The sequence below is a fragment of the Podarcis erhardii genome, assembly GCF_964252035.2.
Source record: "Podarcis erhardii genome assembly, chromosome: 10".
In the NCBI taxonomy this organism is placed as follows: domain Eukaryota; kingdom Metazoa; phylum Chordata; class Lepidosauria; order Squamata; family Lacertidae; genus Podarcis; species Podarcis erhardii.
This window is the reverse complement of record NC_138500.1, coordinates 13,942,832-13,961,780: the sequence shown is the minus strand read 5'-3', so window position 1 is coordinate 13,961,780 and position 18,949 is coordinate 13,942,832. Positions and strand designations below refer to the sequence as shown.

General features: G+C 47.1%; 1 protein-coding gene and 1 long non-coding RNA gene across 3 annotated transcripts in view; one reads left to right on the top strand and one right to left on the bottom strand.

Moving 5' to 3' along the window:
- Nucleotides 1-18,949, bottom strand: part of LOC309352041 — an 802,957-nt gene that overhangs the window by 21,789 nt on the left and 762,219 nt on the right. The gene's annotated exons all lie outside the window — the stretch shown is intronic.
- SOX5 (SRY-box transcription factor 5) overlaps nucleotides 4,129-18,949 on the top strand; it is a 767,649-nt gene continuing 752,828 nt past the window's right edge. For both annotated transcript variants that reach the window (XM_081879778.1, XM_081879776.1), the window contains exon 1: nucleotides 4,129-4,388. The gene's annotated coding sequence lies outside the window, so the exon portion shown is untranslated. The remainder of the gene's footprint in view (nucleotides 4,389-18,949) is intronic.

Sequence of the window (18,949 nt, the reverse complement as noted above, 5' to 3'; positions counted from 1 at the left end):
CCCCCCTCTGTTAAGATTTCTTCCCCAGAGAGATGTATAGGTGACCTCTGGAATTGGCTACCACAATGCATAACAGCCACCAGTGTGGACAGCTTTAAAAGTGGATTAGACACATTGAAGGAGGATAATGTGATGTATAGCTGCTAACCATGATGGCTCCAGCATCAGAGGCTGTGTGTCCCTGAATATCAGTTGCCATGGATCATTAGCAGGAGACGGATGTGTGATGACATCTTCAGGCTGGTGGTCTTCCTAGAGACATCTAGATGGCCACTGTGAAAATGTAATGCTCTGGATCTGGATCAGGGCTGGATTTAGGTTTGATGAGGCCTTAAGGTACTGGTGGCGCTGTGGGTTAAACCACAGAGCCTAGGACTTGCCGATCAGAAGGTCGGTGGTTCGAATCCCCGCGATGGGGTGAGCTCCTGTTGCTCAGTCCCTGCTCCTGCCAACCTAGCAGTTCGAAAGCACGCCAAAGTGCAAGTAGATAAATAGGTACCGCTCCAGCAGGAAGGTAAACGGCGTTTCTGTGCACTGCTCTGGTTCGCCAGAAGTGGCTTAGTCATGCTGGCCACATGACCTGCAAGCAGTACGCTGGCTCCCTTGGCCAATAAAGTGAAATGAGCGCCGCAACCCCAGAGTTGGTCACGACTGGACCTAATGGTCAGGGGTCCCATTAAGGTACTGAGGGTAATGGGGCCCTTTATATGTCCAGCTGTCCTTTGTCAACAACAAATTGTTGCTGTTTTTGTGATGAATATTTTAGGGAGCAGGCTAGCAGGCGGGACCCATTACTTACATCACATGAGCCTACGCAACAGAAAACACTGTTGCTGTATGTAGGTTTTATTTTATTTGTTTATCTTATATTTTGGATACGTACATCCGGTTTTTTCTCCTTTGATTTTTTTGGGGGCCCCCAAGAGACTGGGGCCCTAAACTATAGCTTGTTTAGCTTATACGTAAATCTGGCACTGATTAGGATTTCCCAAACTTGTGTCTCCACCTGTTTTTGGACTACAGCACCCATGATTCCTAGCTAACAGTACCAATGGTCAGGGATGATGGGAACTGTAGTCCAAAACCATTGGGCAACCTAAGTCTAGATAGACCATTGGCCTGATCTGGCCGGGCACTTTATATGTTCTTATGAAACAGGACTCCTCCACTACCCGATTTCCCCAACAACAACAATGCTTTTACAGTGCCCCACAATACTTTACCTTGCTCCACATATATGCTCATGGGGACGGAACTGTCAGTGACCGGCCAGGAGCAAGATCTTGGGGTTCTGGTAGATACCTCGAGGAATATGTTGACCCAGGGTGCGGCACCTGTGAAAAAGGCAAATTCCATGCTACGGTCCCTTCTAGACTACCAGTTTACAGAGCAGCCATCCAGATTTGTTTGCACAAAGCTTTAGGGGAGGTTAGATGATATAGATCTAAGCAGAGCATGAGATTCTTAATCTCAGGTTCGTGGGTTCAAGCCCCTCCTTGGGCAAAAGACTCCTGCATTGCAGGGGGTTGAACTAGATGAACCTCGTGACCAATAATAATAATAATTTATTATTTATACCCCACCTATCTGGCTGGGTTTCCCTAGCCACTCTGGGCGGCTCCCAACAGAATATTAAAAACACGATAAAATTCTATGATTCTAAGCAGTCATGTTGATCGCTTTGTGCAGAGGTTATACTACACTGCCTCATTTTCACACATACTTTCCAGTGCATTCCCCCCCCCTCACTTTACTTTTTTTCCCTCTTCAAAACTTCATATACATTTATATATATATGGCAATATGATGGTGGTAGCACAAGTGGGCTAGTTGCAGCAGGACAACTTTCAGAATATCCCCTTTCCACAAACCATCTAGAGAAGCGAATAAATACCCCTCTTTTTGGAAACGTGCCTTTCTCAAAGAGTCCTACTGATCCAGAAGGGATCCCGAGGGTCATCTAGTCCAACCCTCTCGTAATGTAGAAATCCTGCCCTCAGCCAGGTGGGCTGGAACCACGAGATGCACTAACACATTATTAATACTAATGCACATGCACGCGCGCACACACACACACACACACACACACGAATCAAGCGCTGCAAAAAATGACAGCGGCAACTGCCGGTTTGCATTTCAAGGCCAGCGCACTCTGATTAGTTCATTTCTGCTCTGTGAATTATCGAATGGTCTTTCTGTGGCTGATGATGCAACTTTCCTTCTTCCCAGGCTGGGCGAGGGGAGGAGCCTCTTTCAGGCCCCGCCCCTTCTTCTCCACCGTCAGCCTTGGGACAGCCAGAGGGATATGACAGGGCGTCGATTTCTTGGGAACAGCCTGTGAAACGGATGTCTTTCCTCACCCCCCCCCCACCACCACGCAGCTTTCTCTCACTTTCTCTTTCTCCGACGCCCCCCTCCGCGCTTCGTTTTAAAGCAGCCGCGTCTCTGAACCGCCTCCTCCTCCTCGCTGGTTCTCTCTCCGTCTTCGCTTTGCCTTTGCACCCACCCCGCAAAGGGTTAATCCAAGAATCCGCTGAGCAACTTTTGCGATGCTTTGCGAGCACAGAATCTGTGCTCTTAAATCGCAACTGGAAGTCATCGGACATTAAAGTGAAGGGAACCGAAAAGCAATCGTTTTTCTTTTCAGAGATTTGACAGCTGCTTGCTCAGTGCAATCCCTACCAACCCCTTACTCGCGAGTAAGCCTCGCTGAACTGAGTGGAGGTTTGCTCCCAAGTAAGCGCGCAATCAGGGGAAATGATCCGATGGGGATAGCTCCCAGATCACCAGCTTACAAGGAGCCTTGCAGACGGACCGAGAGGCAAAATAGACAGGTCTCTGCCCCGAGGTGCTTACAATCTAACTTTGGGGGGGGGAGGAAGAGAGCAACAGGCAATGAGTTGACGAAAGCAGGCGCATCTCTACGTTCAGCCGGACTCTACGCATGTTTACTCGGGAGTAAGCCCCGATGGACTCGCCGATAAGCACTGGATCCCAGTATAGATCCAGTGCCTTAGGAGTAAGCCCCTCTGAATTCAACGGCACTTCTTTCTCAGCAGACGCGCTGCAGGTTGCGCTCTGAGGCTGCTGCGATCCCATGCACACTTGCTCCGGAGTAAGCCCCGCTGTTCCCAGCGGCACTTGCGCCTGAACAGTCAAGTTTAGGATCCTGCTGCACGGCGCGCGCGTGAACATCACGCTGTCATTGATCCTTTAAATCGACAAAAAAGGGGCATGGATTCATTTTTGTAGTAAAACGATGCAGGCTAATTTCTTACGAAATATATATATTTGAAGATGGATAGTTCCTGCGCACTTTGCAACGTGTCTCAGATTATCCACATGACAATATATATGAAATAATAAAGGAAAGCTGGAAATCTGAGTGCCGGGGGGTGTGTGTGTTCCTTCTGGGACCCCCTCCACGCTCACAGAAGGGGGAAGGAAGAGAAAGAGGAATACCATTAACTCTCCTTTTCCTTCCTCGGTCCTTTTTTGCATTGAAGAGGGGGAGGGGGGAATACACTTTGAAACAATTGCGCCCCCCTCTCCTCCCCCGCGTCCACGCCGCGCGCTGCTTCGCCCAGCGTCAATTACCAGCTCCGTTGTTTACAATCCGCCCCCGCAGCACGTTGGCAGGAAGGGCGGGGCGGAGGGCGGAGCGGAGGGGGGAGAGACCCCAGCTCCGCCCCCCCAGCCCCGGTATCGGCCTGCCTTTCGCCCCAGCTGGGAGGTCTGGAGGGTGGAGGTGATCCTATTGGAAGTTGGGCGGAGGGGGGAAGAGCGAAAAAGATCAGAGAAAGACAGCAACCGGGGGTTTGTATGTGCAAAAAGGCGACTCATCTCTCCCCCCCCCCCCAATCCATCTTTAGGGGGCACCAGTCCCGGCCACCCTCCCCGCAACAAAACATCACATCACGTGGAGGGGAGGGGAGGCTGGAAGTAACTTCGAGCATCTATTGCGAGATTATTATTTTTTTTGCAAGCGAACGCCCATGCGTGTCTGTGCATCTTCTCTACGCACGCATTCACACGCGCACGCAATTAACCTGCACGCATCTCCGGGAGGGTTCCCTCTTTGCACGGGCGTCCCCCCTCCCCTGCCACTTCTTTGATCTCTTCCCCCACCCCACCCGCTTTTGTCATTTGCGCTCGCCTTGTGGTGGTGTTTGTCTCTCCAACCGCCTCATGACCAGCTAAGGGATTTCACCTCGTCCTTGAGAAAAAGGGAAGCCAGCAGATCAAGGCACAGACAGAAAAAGAGAGAGAGAGAGAGACGGTATCTCTCTCCCTCCCTCCTTCCTTCCCTCCAGTATATCTCTCTGCCGCTCTTCGCCATCTCCGCGTCTGACGGCCGAATCTCCCCAGGCCCGAGAGAAGAAAACCGGGTAGGTTTTTGAAAAAAGACGGAGCCACGGAGAACTTTCTCTGCGCGAGCGTGTGAAGGGTGGGTGGGTGGGATCTGCTGGGGAAACAGCCGTGCTGGTGGGATCTGCACTTTGGCAGGGATCCCTCCCTCCACCCCGCAACACTTTCCCAGGATCGCTCCGGATCAAACGGTGCTCAGTGTTTACAACTGGCTGCAAGGAGATGAGGGAGGCGGATGGAGAGCGAAGGGGTGGCGCGCAAGATTCGAGCCCAGTATTGCCCTGCGTTTTATGCTCTCTCTTTTTGGCGTGTGTGTAGATCTCAGTTGCTGCCCCCTTTCTCCCCCACCCTGGCAGACACGCACCGGGATCATGCCACTCCCTCCTCCTCTGGCCACGGTGCTGGAGAGAGAGAGAGAGAGAGAGAGAGAGAGAGAGAGAGAGAGGTATGCATGCATGCACCAGCGAGGCCATGCGCGCCTCGCCAAGGGGACCCTTGGCGAGGCGCTTTCAAAAACTTTGCGGCTCTGTTTGGCCCGCCTCCCCGGCCTCTCTGCAAACCCAGATCCTCGTGTGGGGACGGAGAAGGAAGCGTGGCAGAAGCTGTTGCTTTAGCGCCCAGCTCCTGCTCGGAGCTAAACCTAGCTGTCCTCCTCTAGAAGCAGAATACTGGGTTAGAGAGAGAGAAAGAGAGATGGTTTTTTTGGTCTGGTCCAAAAAGGCTCCTCCTCTTTATTGATCTCCCTGCAGCGCGGGGAGAGTTTGGGGTTGGGGTGTCTCTGTGCATGTTGCTAGAAAGCTGAACGACTGTGTGAGAAGGGGAGAAAATCTCTCTCTTTCTCGCTCTTGAATCTTGGACTGGGCTCCTGGTCCCCCGGGATCCCTCAGACAGGAAGCATTAAATTATTTTAATTGCCTCGGCTTTGTTTGTGTACGCCTGTGTGGGGAGGGAGAATGGAAAAGCATCCCTTCGGATGGAGATGGTATTTTGCTTGTTCCCCCCACCTCCCTATGCATCCACACCAGCCTATTAAGGGGAAAAATGAGGAGTGGGGTTTGTTTTATTTTTTGGGGGGGGGGATTTCATTGTCGTATCAATGCGTTTTTATTGATCTACCATTCGGACAGTAGTAGCCTCAGCAGTAGTAGAAAGGCATTGTTGACATACTTTCCAGCTAGGAATGCTCTTCTTTCCAAGTTTTGCTTTTTTTTTCACTTAAAAAAAATTTCATTCCTCCTTAAAACGCTTTGGCTCGCTGAGAAAGGACTCGGAGACACTGTCTTTTTGCAGCTGTTACTCTTGCTCTCCCCCCCCCCCCCCATAAAAGGAAGGGAGAGAGAAAAGTGCGAAAGGAAAGAAAAAGTAATCCTAAATCAATGGATGCAATGAGTATTTAAACTCTCAAAGCTAAGCTTTGCATGGGGGACACACAACAGCAGTGAACTTTGCCTTTCGAGAGAGTGAAGCGCACTCACAACAGGGACTTTATTCTAACAAACACGGCTGGGATCCTAGAATAACCGAGGTTGTTTTGTCAAGAACAACATGAACAGATTCCCCCCCTGGGATTTCTGTTCAACTCTGTGCTCTGGCCAAGGGCAGACCCAATAGCAATCTCTGGGATTTTCGGATAAGAAGACTGTGGGAATCTGCAGAAGACGGAGGGGCTGTTTTCTCCTCCTGGCTCATAAATAAGTGCCACATCCCAAGACGCTCCCAGGATTATTAATTTATTTATTTGCCATTGCTTCCTAATAACAAGCTTCTATCAGCCAACCGGGGGGATTTGCAGGCATATAATGCTGCAATTCAATTTCAATTTATTTATTTTTTTGAAACGTGGAAGCAAACGCATTTTGCAAAATGTCTCCTATGAACTGTGAACTGTAAGGGTGTGACTTGTACGCTAGCAGATTTCTGCACCTTTCCGAAGATAAGTTAGAATCTCTCCCCTCCCTCCCCTTTCCAAACTGAGAAGAGTTTTGCATAGATATTAAGATATAGGCAGCTGTGTTTGTCATTAGAGGAGGAGTTTGGGGGGGGGGGGAGGAAGGCAAGAGGAATCCAAAACAGCAACAGTAGCACAGCACTTTAGACAAAGTCCAAAGACAAAGTAGCAAGTCTGCTTTTCAAAAGCTTTGTGAACGCAAGAGAGTTTGCTTGCTTTTTCTGACTTTTTAAATGGGTCCCAAGGAAGGTGTGCTACTGTTTGCTACATGCAGCTTCAAAGAACTGGAATGCAAGCCTCACGGAGAGATGGTAAATCTCAGCCTAATGGAGACTCCAGTTCCAGAGGCACTGTATCCGTGAATATTGGCCACGAGGAAGACTGCCTTTGTGCTCTGCTGACAGGCACCCCAAAGGCAACTTTACAGATCTGAAAACAGCTGAAATAAATGGACGTGGAGAGATCCAGCAGGATGCTGAAGCTCAGCTCAGCTCCAGAAAGCATCTCTGTCGCATTTGAATATCCATAGAGCAAAAGTTTTGCAGGTTCCTTGCCCCAGCTGATTTAAATTTAGCTTCTGCCTGAAGCCCCACTAAAGCCAACGAGAAGTATTTTAAACCAATTCTCTAGGCTTCTCTCCAGATTCTGTGCAAGCGTGACATGCTCATCCCTTTCGTATCTTTCCCTGAGAAAGATCACAAGGTTGTGTCTGAGATTCTTCTCTAGGAAATTCAATTAGACGTTGCAAAGGTAGATGAAGCACTTTAAAAAGAAAGCAGAAGGGATGCCTTATTCTGCAAAAGAAGTTTGCAACTATTTTGGCAGCAGTTGCAGGGAAAGAAAAAGATGCTTGTGGTATTTTTTCCCGATAGGGTAATATTCGGCAAGATCTCAGCTAAGTGGTTTGTTAAGAAGAGCAATCATTAATTGGCTGTGTTTCGATAATCCTACGTGATCTGAAAATGAACACTGCATTGGTATCCTTCGTTAGCACTTTTGGTCAAAACGTAAGCTGCCTCAAATGCCTGCTGCAAAGTTTGCAGAGCAGGACTTGACAATCGGCTGACTTCTTTTTTGGACTGGAGGTTAGAGTAGTGAAGAGACGTTGACAGTTTCAAGTTCACTCACTTCAGGGCTCTGTGTGGTTTCTCAACTTGCCCAGTGTGGTCTAGGAGATGCTTTGCTGCACTTATAAAGTGCAGTTATTTATATTACGTTTGCGCAAAATGGCTTGTAGCATACTGCGAGGATCCCAACGGGGTTAAAAAGTTGTGCTGTACTTTATTGTGCTGTACTCACCACTTACTTCCTTGCCGCGGGATCACATTTGTCCAGTGCTATACCAGCTGCACTGGCTCCCAGTGGAGTACAGGAGCAGGTTTAAGGTGCTGGTTTTAACCTTTAAAGCCCTATACGGCCTAGGACCCTCGTACCTACTGGACTGCCTCTCCTGGTATGCCCCATGGAGGACCTTACAGTCTTCAAATAAAAACATCTTGGAGATCCCGGGCCACAGGGAGGTTAGGCTGGCCTCGACCAGAGCCAGGGTTTTTTCGGCCATGGCCCTGATCTGGTGGGACGCTTATCACAAGAGACTAGGGCCCTGTGGGACTTGACATCTTTCCGCAGGGCCTGCAAGATGGAGCTGTTCCTCCAGGCCTTTGGCCAAGGCACAGTCTGACTCCCACTCTCTGCTTATAAGAACTTGCATGAAAGTAGCCCCCCCCCCACTTTTCTCACAGGCTCATATAAGATCAGTATAAGCAGTTAGGCCTGGTGAGCATTTAAGGTCCCCATCCCTAATTTGTGGGTTGCCATCTGATTAGATTTCACTTTGATTCTGATTTGATTTTAGGATGTATTTTAACTGATTACTTGATTTTATGGTAATATGTTATATATTTGATGTTAGCCGCTCTGAGCAAGTTTAGCTGGTGTTAAATACCATCTATAGATCATTTTCATAACATTTTCTCTAAGTGCACTGCATGCAGTAAAATTAATACCATCCTTCCATAACCTTTCCCATGATTCTAATTGAACATTATATCCAAAAACTTTAGCCCAGTGTATCATCGCATCTACTAGGAGTTGTTTCTTTTTGTTTTCCAGTGTTGTTGTTGTTGTTTAGTCGTTTAGTTGTGTCCGACTCTTCATGACCCCATGGACCAGAACACGCCAGGCACTCCTGTCTTCCACTGCCTCCCACAGTTTGGTCAACTCATGCTGGTAGCTTCAAGAACACTGTCCAACTATCTCGTCTTTTGTCGTCCCCTTCTCCTTGTGCCCTCCATCTTTCCCAACATTAGGGTCTTTTCCAGGGAGTCTTCTCTTCTCATCAGGTGGCCAAAGTATTGCAGCCTCAGCTTCATGATCTGTCCTTCCAGTGAGCACTCAGGGCTGATTTCCTTAAGAATGGATAGGTTTGATCTTCTTGCAGTCCATGGGACTCTCAAGAATCTCCTCCAGCACCATAATTCAAAAGCATCAATTCTTCAGCGATCAGCCTTCTTTATGGTCCAGCTCTCACTTCCATACATCACTACTGGGAAAACCATAGCTTTAACTATACAGGCCTTTGTCGGCAAGTCAATGTCTCTGCTTTTTAAGATGCTGTCTAGGTTTGTCATTGCTTTTCTCCCAAGAAGCAGGCGTCTTTTAATTTCGTGGCTGCTGTCACCATCTGCAGTGATCATGGAGCCCAAGAAAGTAAAATCTCTCACTGCCTCCATTTCTTCCCCTTCTATTTGCCAGGAGGTGATGGGATCTGTGGCCATGATCTTAGTTGTTTTTGATGTTTTCCAGTGTACTTCATATCAATAAAAAACTGCCATAAGCAAATTTTTATTCTGAAACGGTGGCCCAGAGAAAAATGCTTAAGAACCACTGGCCTACATGAACCTTCTGCAACCTTCTGGGGTTTTAGGCAGGTGCTTGAGTCTCCTTACCCGGAGAGGCCGGGGATTGAACCTGGCACCTTCTACATGCAAAGCAGATGCTCTACCACTGAGCTACAGCCCCTCCCCATCATTCATGACTCCGGTGTCGGGAGGAAATCCCCTCCCTTCCTCCAAACTGCTGCTCAAATTACAACTCAAATTACTGCCAGCTCATATCTGCACAGCCCCACTCTGGTTCCATCATACCAGAGTGTGACAGAATGTTAGGAGTACTAATAATGATACCACCACGTACTGTGAACATAATTTTCACTCTTCGCTGCTGATGTGCTCTGGAGTTTTAAGATCTACCAGTGAAAAGTCACAACACTTAGAAGCAATGGGGGGAAAATAGCAATTTCAGCATTATGCTGAAAACACTGGCTTCAGCTACCCTTCTTTTGTTGTGGAGTGTTGCAACGCTCTTAAGGGTTGGTAGATTAGATTATTTTATTTTATTTTTTAGATTATGTGCATAATCTTTGTGACAGTCTTTTACTTTCTTTAGCATATGAACAATTGCATCAAATCCTACTTCTCTCGGGTCTCTTGAAGAAAATAGCCATTTTAAAATTTCTGGGAAATTTTTTTGTCTGAGCAAGAACTGAGTAGCCAGGCCTCATGATGCTACAATAAGATTTTCCTTTCTTATTGTTTTCAACAAAATGTAAGTTCATTAGCCTATATATATAGGTGGGGACCTTTGAGCCTCCAGATATTTCAGCTGCAAGTCCTTAGGCTCCCCATCCAGATCTTTCAATGGCAGTGTGGCAGTCAGGAAGCAAAGGTAAAAAGTAAAGATAAAGGTCCTCTGGACAGTGAAGTCTACTCAAAGGCGACTATGGGGTTGCAGTGCTCATCTCGCTTTCATGCTGAGGGAGCCGGCGTTTGTCCACAGACAGCTTTCTGGGTCATGTGGCCAGCAGGACTAAATCGCTTCTGGTGCAACAGAACTCCATGACAGAAGCCAGAACTTATGGAAATGCCGTTTACCTTCCCGCCACAGCGGTACTTATTTATCTACTTGCACTGGCATGCTTTTGAACTGCTAGGTTGGCAGGAGCTGGGACAGAGCAATGGGAGCTCACTCCGTCGTGGGGATTCGAACCACCAACCTTCCGATCAGCAAACCCAAGTGTGGCAGTCAGGAGGCAGAAGCAGGGTGCACACCAACATGGAGCATCAGGTGCAGTCAGTGAGCAAACGGAGGGGCATTTGTGAAGATCCTTTCTGTGACATCTAGTTCAGGAGTCAGGAACCTTCTGCTAAGGGTCTCATGGTTTGGGGAGGAATAATCTGCTGGGTGCCAGTTGGCAAACTGGGACCAAGAGGCTGTGGGGCTGGAGACAAAAGGAGACCCTTTCTCTGTCTGTCTGTGCCACCTTTCCTCTATTTTTCATTTTACTCCTCTCTGCTATATGTTTGAAAGTAAGTAAGCCTAGTACAGTGGTACCTCAGGTTAAGTACTTAATTCGTTCCGGAGGTCTGTTCTTAACCTGAAACTGTTCTTAACCTGAAGCACCACTTTGGCTAATGGGGTCTCCCGCTGCTGCCGCACCGCCAGAGCACGATTTCTGTTCTCATCCTGAAGCAAAGTTCTTAACCTGAAGCACTATTTCTGGGTTGAGGAGTCTGTAACCTGAAGCGTATGTAACCTGAAGCATATGTAACCTGAGGTACCACTGTACCCCAGTACGCTGGCTGTTTGGCTGTAATAACCATAATAAAACTGTTTGGCCATAATAAAACTGTTTGGCCGTAATAAAAACATTCATTTCTAGTGCCCTGAGCCACAGGTTGCCCATCCTATTCCAACTTGCCTTGCTTCCCACCAAGGCAAACTTTGCTGTGGGGCAGGTATAAGCACATCACAGCAATGTCTAGACAGGAGGTCAAGCTGAACTGGAAGGTTCCCACAGGTTAATCCTTGGTTACTGGTGGAGGTGTCAGGATATGGGAAAGGGCCTTCTGGGAAATGATATATAATGAGTTGAAAAAGGTATTTAAGTATACCTTCACTAAGAAACCAGAAGCCTTCCTCCTGGGTATTGTCGGCCAGAAGGTGTTAAAGAAGGACCGAACATTTTTTATGTATGCAACAACGGCAGCAAGGATACTCATCGCTAAGAACTGGAAGACTCAAGATCTACCCACACTGGAAGAGTGGCAGATGCAGCTGATGGACTATATGCAATTGGCGGAGATGACTGGCAGAATCCGAGACCTGGGAGAAGAAAGGATTGAAGAAGATTGGAAGAAATTTAAGATTTATTTACAAAAATATTGTAATTTGGTTGAATGTTAAGAAGGATGCTTGATCATAAAATAATTGACCACCACTAAATTAGACTGGAATTTGATGATAAGTGAGATTAAGGAAAACATAAACCTTTTGGAGAATTGTTAGATTATATTTAAATGAGTGGAAATAAGATTGTAAACAAGATGATAATTTGCTTGAAAATTTTTTTCAACAATGTAAGTGGGAGCAGGAGACGTGAGGAAGTCCAAAGAAGTTATGAGATTTTGTTATGATATAACTAATGTTGTTTATTATTTGTGCATTTCTTTTATATATAAAAAAACCCTTAATAAATATTTATATATAAAAAAAAGGATATGGAAAAGGGAGAATTCACTGCTCCAGGAAAGGATGGCAACTCAGCACCAGACACCCTGGGTTGCGATGCATCTTCATCAGGTCCAGAACCCCAGCTCTTTTGTCTGAGGCCAGTACTTTATTCCCCCCACTGACCCCACTGCCTCTCTGTTCTCTGCTGGTCGAAAGCCTTCCCATGTCCTTGATCTGAAATTCCCCTCTCCAAGAGCACAGATGCACTTAGATTTCTCTCAGCCTGCCGACAGCATATGCCTTTTGACAGTCTGAAGAGGTCCTTCTCTAACATTTATGACAGCATTTCCCCTTCTGCCTCTCCCCGTTTCCTTCTATTTTTATATTGGTCTCAAACTGTAGATGGAAGCCCACAAGTAATCTACAATGGAATCCATTAATATTGGCGATTTTCAGGAACTCGAGGACAATTACTTTCTTCCTTACTAATCCCCCGCTGCTTTTTCCATCTGTGCAGGAGGCCTGAGACTGTAAGAATGCCACTTTGGCTCCGTGTATCAAATACAGAACTCTCTTATTGCTCCTAAACCTACCTCCAGTGAGGCTGGGAAATCGAACTTGAGTGCCCCAGAGCACTGCTGCCTACTGGGATGCGTCACAGACGCAGCAGTCCCTTTTAGAGTTTTATTTGATGCACCCACTGGTCCTGACAATTGTCAGCTAACTGACCCCATCAGCAAGCCATCTCCTAATAGGAGATATAGATGAAGCCATTCTTTCCTATTGTACTTTCAGATGGAAAATAACAAGCTTCAATCTGAAAAAAATAAATCATGGCCAGTGGATTCATTTGTCTATGTCTATATCTATATCTTTATCTATAGCTATATCTATATCAGAGAGAATGAACCTGTAGCCCTCCAGATGGATGTCAGGGCATGTGTCAACAATAACTCACATGGCGTCAGTGAAGTTAACCCTTCATTCAAAGAAACAAGGCAGCTGAGGCCTAGAGAGCACAGCAACTCTTCCTGGTAGATCTTGCCCCTATGATGCACTTCTGTGGACTTAATGTTCCCACTTTCCCACAGCTTCTTAAGTCTCCTCCTCCCTTGGGACCATCCCAAGCAATCTGAGATTCTGATGCCTTGTCTGTCTTTGCTCTGCCTTTTTCATACCTCTTCTGGTTCTGGGAGACCGGGGGTGGGGGGTGGGGAGCTGGTCACAGCAGGAGGGGGAGACATCCTGGATTCTTCAGCAGCCTGACTCACCTCTGCCTCTTGGCTCCCCTCCGCTTCTGTCTCCGCTTCTGTCCTTTTCTCTGCCACAGCCTCTTCCTGCTCACGAAACCCTGTTGCCTCTTCAGCTTCCAACACCACCTTCTCCAAGTCTGCTCCTTCTTCTTCCTCTGACCCCTCACCACCAATCCCTGGCTCTGAGCCTTCTTCCCTTGGTTGTTCCTTATCTGGTGCTTGCCACTGCTCCTCTGCATCTAGCCAGTGCATGACACTGGACTTCAGCTCTCATTTCCCCTGGGCAATACTGACTGGGGCTCATGAGAGTTGGAGTCCAAAATACCTGGAGGGCCGCAGGTTTGCTACATATCTAGATCCATGCATGCTCACCTGTGTTGCTCCCATTATCCCATCTGTTGGAGCCTGCACAGTTCCTTCCAAGAGGCTGAGTTAGGATGGGCGACAGGAGTGGAAGATACCCATTGTGCTGGACCCGGGGGAAAGGTACCGTGAGCGTAGTCTGAGTCCACACGAAGAGGGGCGAGGTCCTAGGCGGAGAGCCGGGCGGGGAACAGGAACGCTGGAACAGGAGGCCGAGCAGGGAACAGGAGCACCGGATGGTCAGGAACAGGAGGCCGAGCAGGGAACAGGAGCACCGGATGGTCAGGAACAGGAGGCCGAGCAGGGATCAGGAACACAGGAAGGTCCAAAGCCAACAATGACGTTGCTCCCGCAACCTGGGACCGGGCTGACTGGGCTTTTATCCTCTTCTAAGGCCAGGGGCGGTCCCGGCCCCCAGGAGCCCTGCCTCCTCTGGCCTTAAGGCAAGCACTCCTCCTGGGAGCAACCAGTTCCCTTCGCCTCTCTGCCCTAAGCCTCTGCAGATCAGGAGAGGCCGAAGGGTTACTGGGCCCTGGAGGAGGCTCACCTGTAGCCACTGAGTCCTCAAGCCCCTCTGGGGCCTGAAGGGTTTCACCTGGGGCCAGCTCCTGGTGCTCTGCCACAGGTGCAGGCTCTTCAGCATCTAGGCCTTGCCCCAGTTCAGCCGGCCCTGGAGGCGGGGACTCCTGTGCAGGCTGGGATTCCTCTGGTTCATCCTCTGAATCGGAATCCCAGGCCATCACACCCATGTGGGTTTGTCAACAGGTAAATGTAAGCTGCTGAATCCAGAGGAATTTAGTTATACTTCAATTCCCACTGATGTTGTAGTGAAGTAGACTTGTTCTTTGAGGCTTCAGAAGGTGGGCCTGGAAGCAATAAGTGGAAATTACAGAGGACTGTATTGAGGCTAAATGTTAGGAGAAACTTCCTAATGGTAGTTTGGCAGGGGACTGGGCTGCCTCATGGAAGTCATGCGTGGGGCTGGGTGATATATCAATATATAGTCATACCTCGGGTTAAATACGCTTCAGGTTGAACATTTTCAGGTTACATTCTGCAGTGACCTGGAAGTAACTGAATGGGTTACTTCTAGGTTTCACCGCTCACGCATGCACAGACGCTCAAAATGATGTCATGTGCATGCGCAGAAGTGGCGAATTGCACACGCGCAGGTGCGGTTTGCATTCTGCTCAGGATGCGAACGGGGCTCCGGAACAGATCCCGTTCGCATCCAGAGGTACCACTGTATTGTCCCAAACCGGTTTGAAATCCATATTGTGATATCGGTTTCATAATTTTTGACCTGGCAATATATAAAAAACCATGATGTGTGTGTGCTATGCAAAAATCACAATGAGGGGAAAAAACCATGAAGCCACCCAAAGCCTCTATATAGCTCCATCCTTATTTCAGACATTGTGAAATATTGGTGTATCACGATGTTTAGATGGTGATATATCACAGTGTTGAAAACCAGATATCACCCAGCCCTAGTCATGGGCTCTCCTCTGGGTGTATGAGGGCAGAGGGTGAAGAGTTGTCCACCAGGGATGCTGTAGTCACCTCATCTGTTGCTGGTCCTTCACTGAGTAGGGGTTGGGCTATATGACGCATCCAAGTTCCCTTCCAGCTCTATGGTTCTATGAATTAATTGGGGGCAAATTAGTCATGACAAATTCCATTTCAGTGGGGCTATAAGTGTGAGTAATTCCCTCTGAATCTACTCCAGGAACCAAATCAGCCTTCAGGTACCACGTATTACCGAAGCAGCCCACAGCATGCGGAAGCTCAGAACACTCCGCTGCTGAGATGTTCCAAGTTACCAACACATAGAGCCAAAGTTTCATAGCTTTAGGCTAATTTCAAAGGTTTGGGGTTGGGAGCAGGGCAGTGACTGATCCCCGCCACTTGATTTAATGATCTAGCACAGGGGTCAGCAAACATTTTCAGCAGGGGGCTGGTCCACAGTCCCTCAGACCTTGGGGGGGGGGGCGGACTATATTTTGAAAAAATAAATAAATGAATGAATTCCTATGCCCCACAAATAACCCAGAGATGCATTTTAAATAAAAGCAAACATTCTACTCATGTTAAAACATCAGGCAGGCCCCACAAATAACCCAGAGATGCAATTTAAATAAAAGGGCACATTCTACTCATGTATGAACATGCTGATTCCTGGACCATCTGCAGGCTGGATTTAGAAGGCGATTGGGCTGGATCCAGCCCCCGGGCCTTAGTTTGCCTACCCACGATCTAGCAGTTGTTCCTCATCTTTGTGGAACAGTACATGAGGGTGCTGTCCGGGTGCTGTCCAGATCCTGCTGTCAGGCTCTTCCTGAGGGCATTCTTCCTGAATCAGTCCTTGTTGTCATTTGATGTGAACCACTTTGAGGAGTTTTCATTGTTGTCGATTAAGTGGTATATACAGTAAAGTAAAGGTAAAGGGACCCCTGACCATTAGGTCCAGTTATGACCGACTCTGGGGTTGCGGCACTCATCTTGCTTTACTGGCTGTGGGAGCCGGCGTACAGCTTCCGGGTCATGTGGCCAGCGTGACTAAGCCACTTCTGGAAAACCATAGCAGCGCACGGAAACGCCATTTACTTTCACGCCGGAGCGGTACCTATTTATCTACTTGCACTTTGACGTGCTTTCAAACAGCTAGGTGGGCAGGAGCTGGGACTGAGCAACAGGAGCTCACCCCTTTGCGGGGATTCGAACCACCAACCTTCCGACCGGCAAGCCCTAGGCTCTGTGGTTTAGACCACAGCTCCACCCGTGTCCCTTGCCTCTCCCTTACCAGTTGCTTATTCATGGTTGTTTCCAATAAGCCCTGCATGCCAACTTAACTGTATTGCTTCTATGGCAGTGCTATAATAGGAGGGGGGCAAGCTATTTTGGAACTGTGGAAAGATTAGTGTTTTGGCTCAGCATGAAACAATAATGTGTGAAAAGTATAAGATCACACCTTAGGGAAACTGCATATTTATGGATAATCTGACAGTGAGATCTTGCCAGGTTTTTTTTCCCTTTTCATGTTGTTGTTGACTCTGTGTAAAAGGAGAATGAAGGTTTCTGATGCATGCCTTCATAGAGATGTTTATCACGACTGTTGAGATTTGAAGTCTGCTTCAAGGATGTGCAGATTGATTCAGGATTCCCACTTCCTAGTCCCCTACCCAAACATCTATATTTTGATCTTAACATGATCATTTTCTAATCATTGCACACACACAAAAACTGCTCTAATAGAGACAGCTGTAGAGGTCAATTCAAAAGTCAAATGGCCATTGATAACTAAGTAATAAAAAAGGTGACCGTTTTTACCCTTAACAGGAAGAAGGAAGGAAGGCAGCGGAATGGAGGAAAGGGTTTGTGGGAGGGGTCTTCACAAACCACAGGATTCAATGTGGACCCCAATTTGATGCTTCAGGAAACATTCTGCCTCAGACACCTTGTGGACTGCCTGATTTAGCTCTGGGTCCATTTAAATCCACACACACACAATTGGGAAAAAAAATACAGTGGTACCTCGGGTTAAGTACTTAATTTGTTCCGGAGGTCCGTACTTAACCTGAAACTGTTCTTAACCTGAAGCACCACTTTAGCTAATGGGGCCTCCCGCTGCCGCCACACCAACGGAGCATGATTTCTGTTCTCATCCTGAATCAAAGTTCTTAACCTGAAGCACTATTTCTGGGTTAGCAGAGTCTGTAACCTGAAGCGTATGTAACCTGAGGTACCACTGTAACATCTCCCCCCCCCCTTTGGCAGAAGTGGATAGAAAACACACACAAACAAACACACACACACTAAATAAAGCCTGCAAAATTCCAGACAAAGTGGTTGGTAACTTTAACTTTTTATTTTTGGACAGAATTTGATGAAATTTGCTAGCACAGTTGCTCTTTTGGAAGGCATGAACCCAGCCAAATTTTGGAAGGATAGTTACAGTGGTTTTCCCTGCAAGAATGGTCATGCTAGTTTTATTGTGGGTTAAAAAGTATGGCTTAACCTCCCCTAGCAACTCTCGGCACCCATTAAAAAAAAAAAAAAATACAACCTATAAGCAGGCCACAAGGGCAATATCCCCCTCTTGCTGTTATTAGTGGCCCAAGGTCACCCAGTGAACTCTATTGCTGAGTTGGTCCTCGTCCGATACTCTAAACACCAAACCACACTGGCTCACTGCACAAGTAACCACTGATCACTTTATCCTTCTGCACTTTCAAAGGGGATGTCCTAAAACTTGGTTGTTGCTTTAAAACACACCATTTGGCCCTTAATTTGGAAGGTGATTGACTATGTCTGTGGCCTCTTTTTATGCTCACCCTGGAGTGGGCTGGAGCTCTCCTTTTAATATATATTTTATGGATGAGCATTTTAGGTTCCTATTATATTCTTCTGCTTATATTCCATTTCAACTTTTTTGGTTCTTAAGCCACTTTGAGGCACTTTCGTGTAAAAACTAACTAAATAAATAACTAATTAAAAATAGTCCAGTAGCACCTCAGAGATAAACAAAGTTTGTTCTAGGTATACCTAAGTTTGTTCTGTATACCTACAGAGACCTAGAACAAACTTAGTTGGTCTCTGAGGTGCTACTGGACTATTTTTTAAATTGTTTATTTCGACTGCTTCAAACCAACACGGCTACCTACCTGTAAGTAAGTAAAATTAAATAAATAAATTGGACGTCATCACCACATCTTCCATGGTTGAAATATTATATACTAAAATAGAAAACATATCTAGGATTACCCTTGTTTTATTTTCATAACTGATCTTGCTTTTGCATCTTTTGAAGTAGTCTGTGATGCATAGAAAAATAGAAGGGAGAAACTTCCCTTATTTCTTATTTGCATGCCAAAACAAGCTTTGCCAGCTACTTTTCTGCATGTTGCTAAGGACACAGGAGACAGTTAAAAGAAGAATCTGGCAGCCATTAATTCACCAAATACTGACATAGATCAGGAGGTGGAATTTGAACTCCAGTCCAGGTTTGGGGGACTCTCAGACCTGTGGTTGTCGGTGTTCAAGAATGATGAACAACAGCCTTCCTCCTTTCCCTCGAGGCAGTTGTGTGGACTGGGCCAGAGGGAAATGGTTACAAAATGATCCACAGTGACAGTCCCAATTAAATCGGCCTGTAATGTGGTTGCCACTGAAGGCATCTTGTTCCAGATCCTTCAGCGGTTTTCAACCTGTGGGTCCCCAGATGTTGTTGGACGACAACTCCCATCATTCCTGAGCTCTGGCCTTGCTAGCTAGGGGTGATGGGAGTTGTAGTTCAACAACATCTCGGGACTCACAGGTTGAGAAAGGCTGCTAGATTCTGGGTCTGCCAGTGGTTTGTTTCTATTTGTTACATTGATTTTAATCAACAATCAGACAAATTCGTGGAGGATGACTTTGCTACGAGTCATGCTAGCCACATAGTATGCACAGTATCAGTTTCAATATCAGCTGCCAGGAATCAAAACTTTTGCACTTGGGTCCTGCC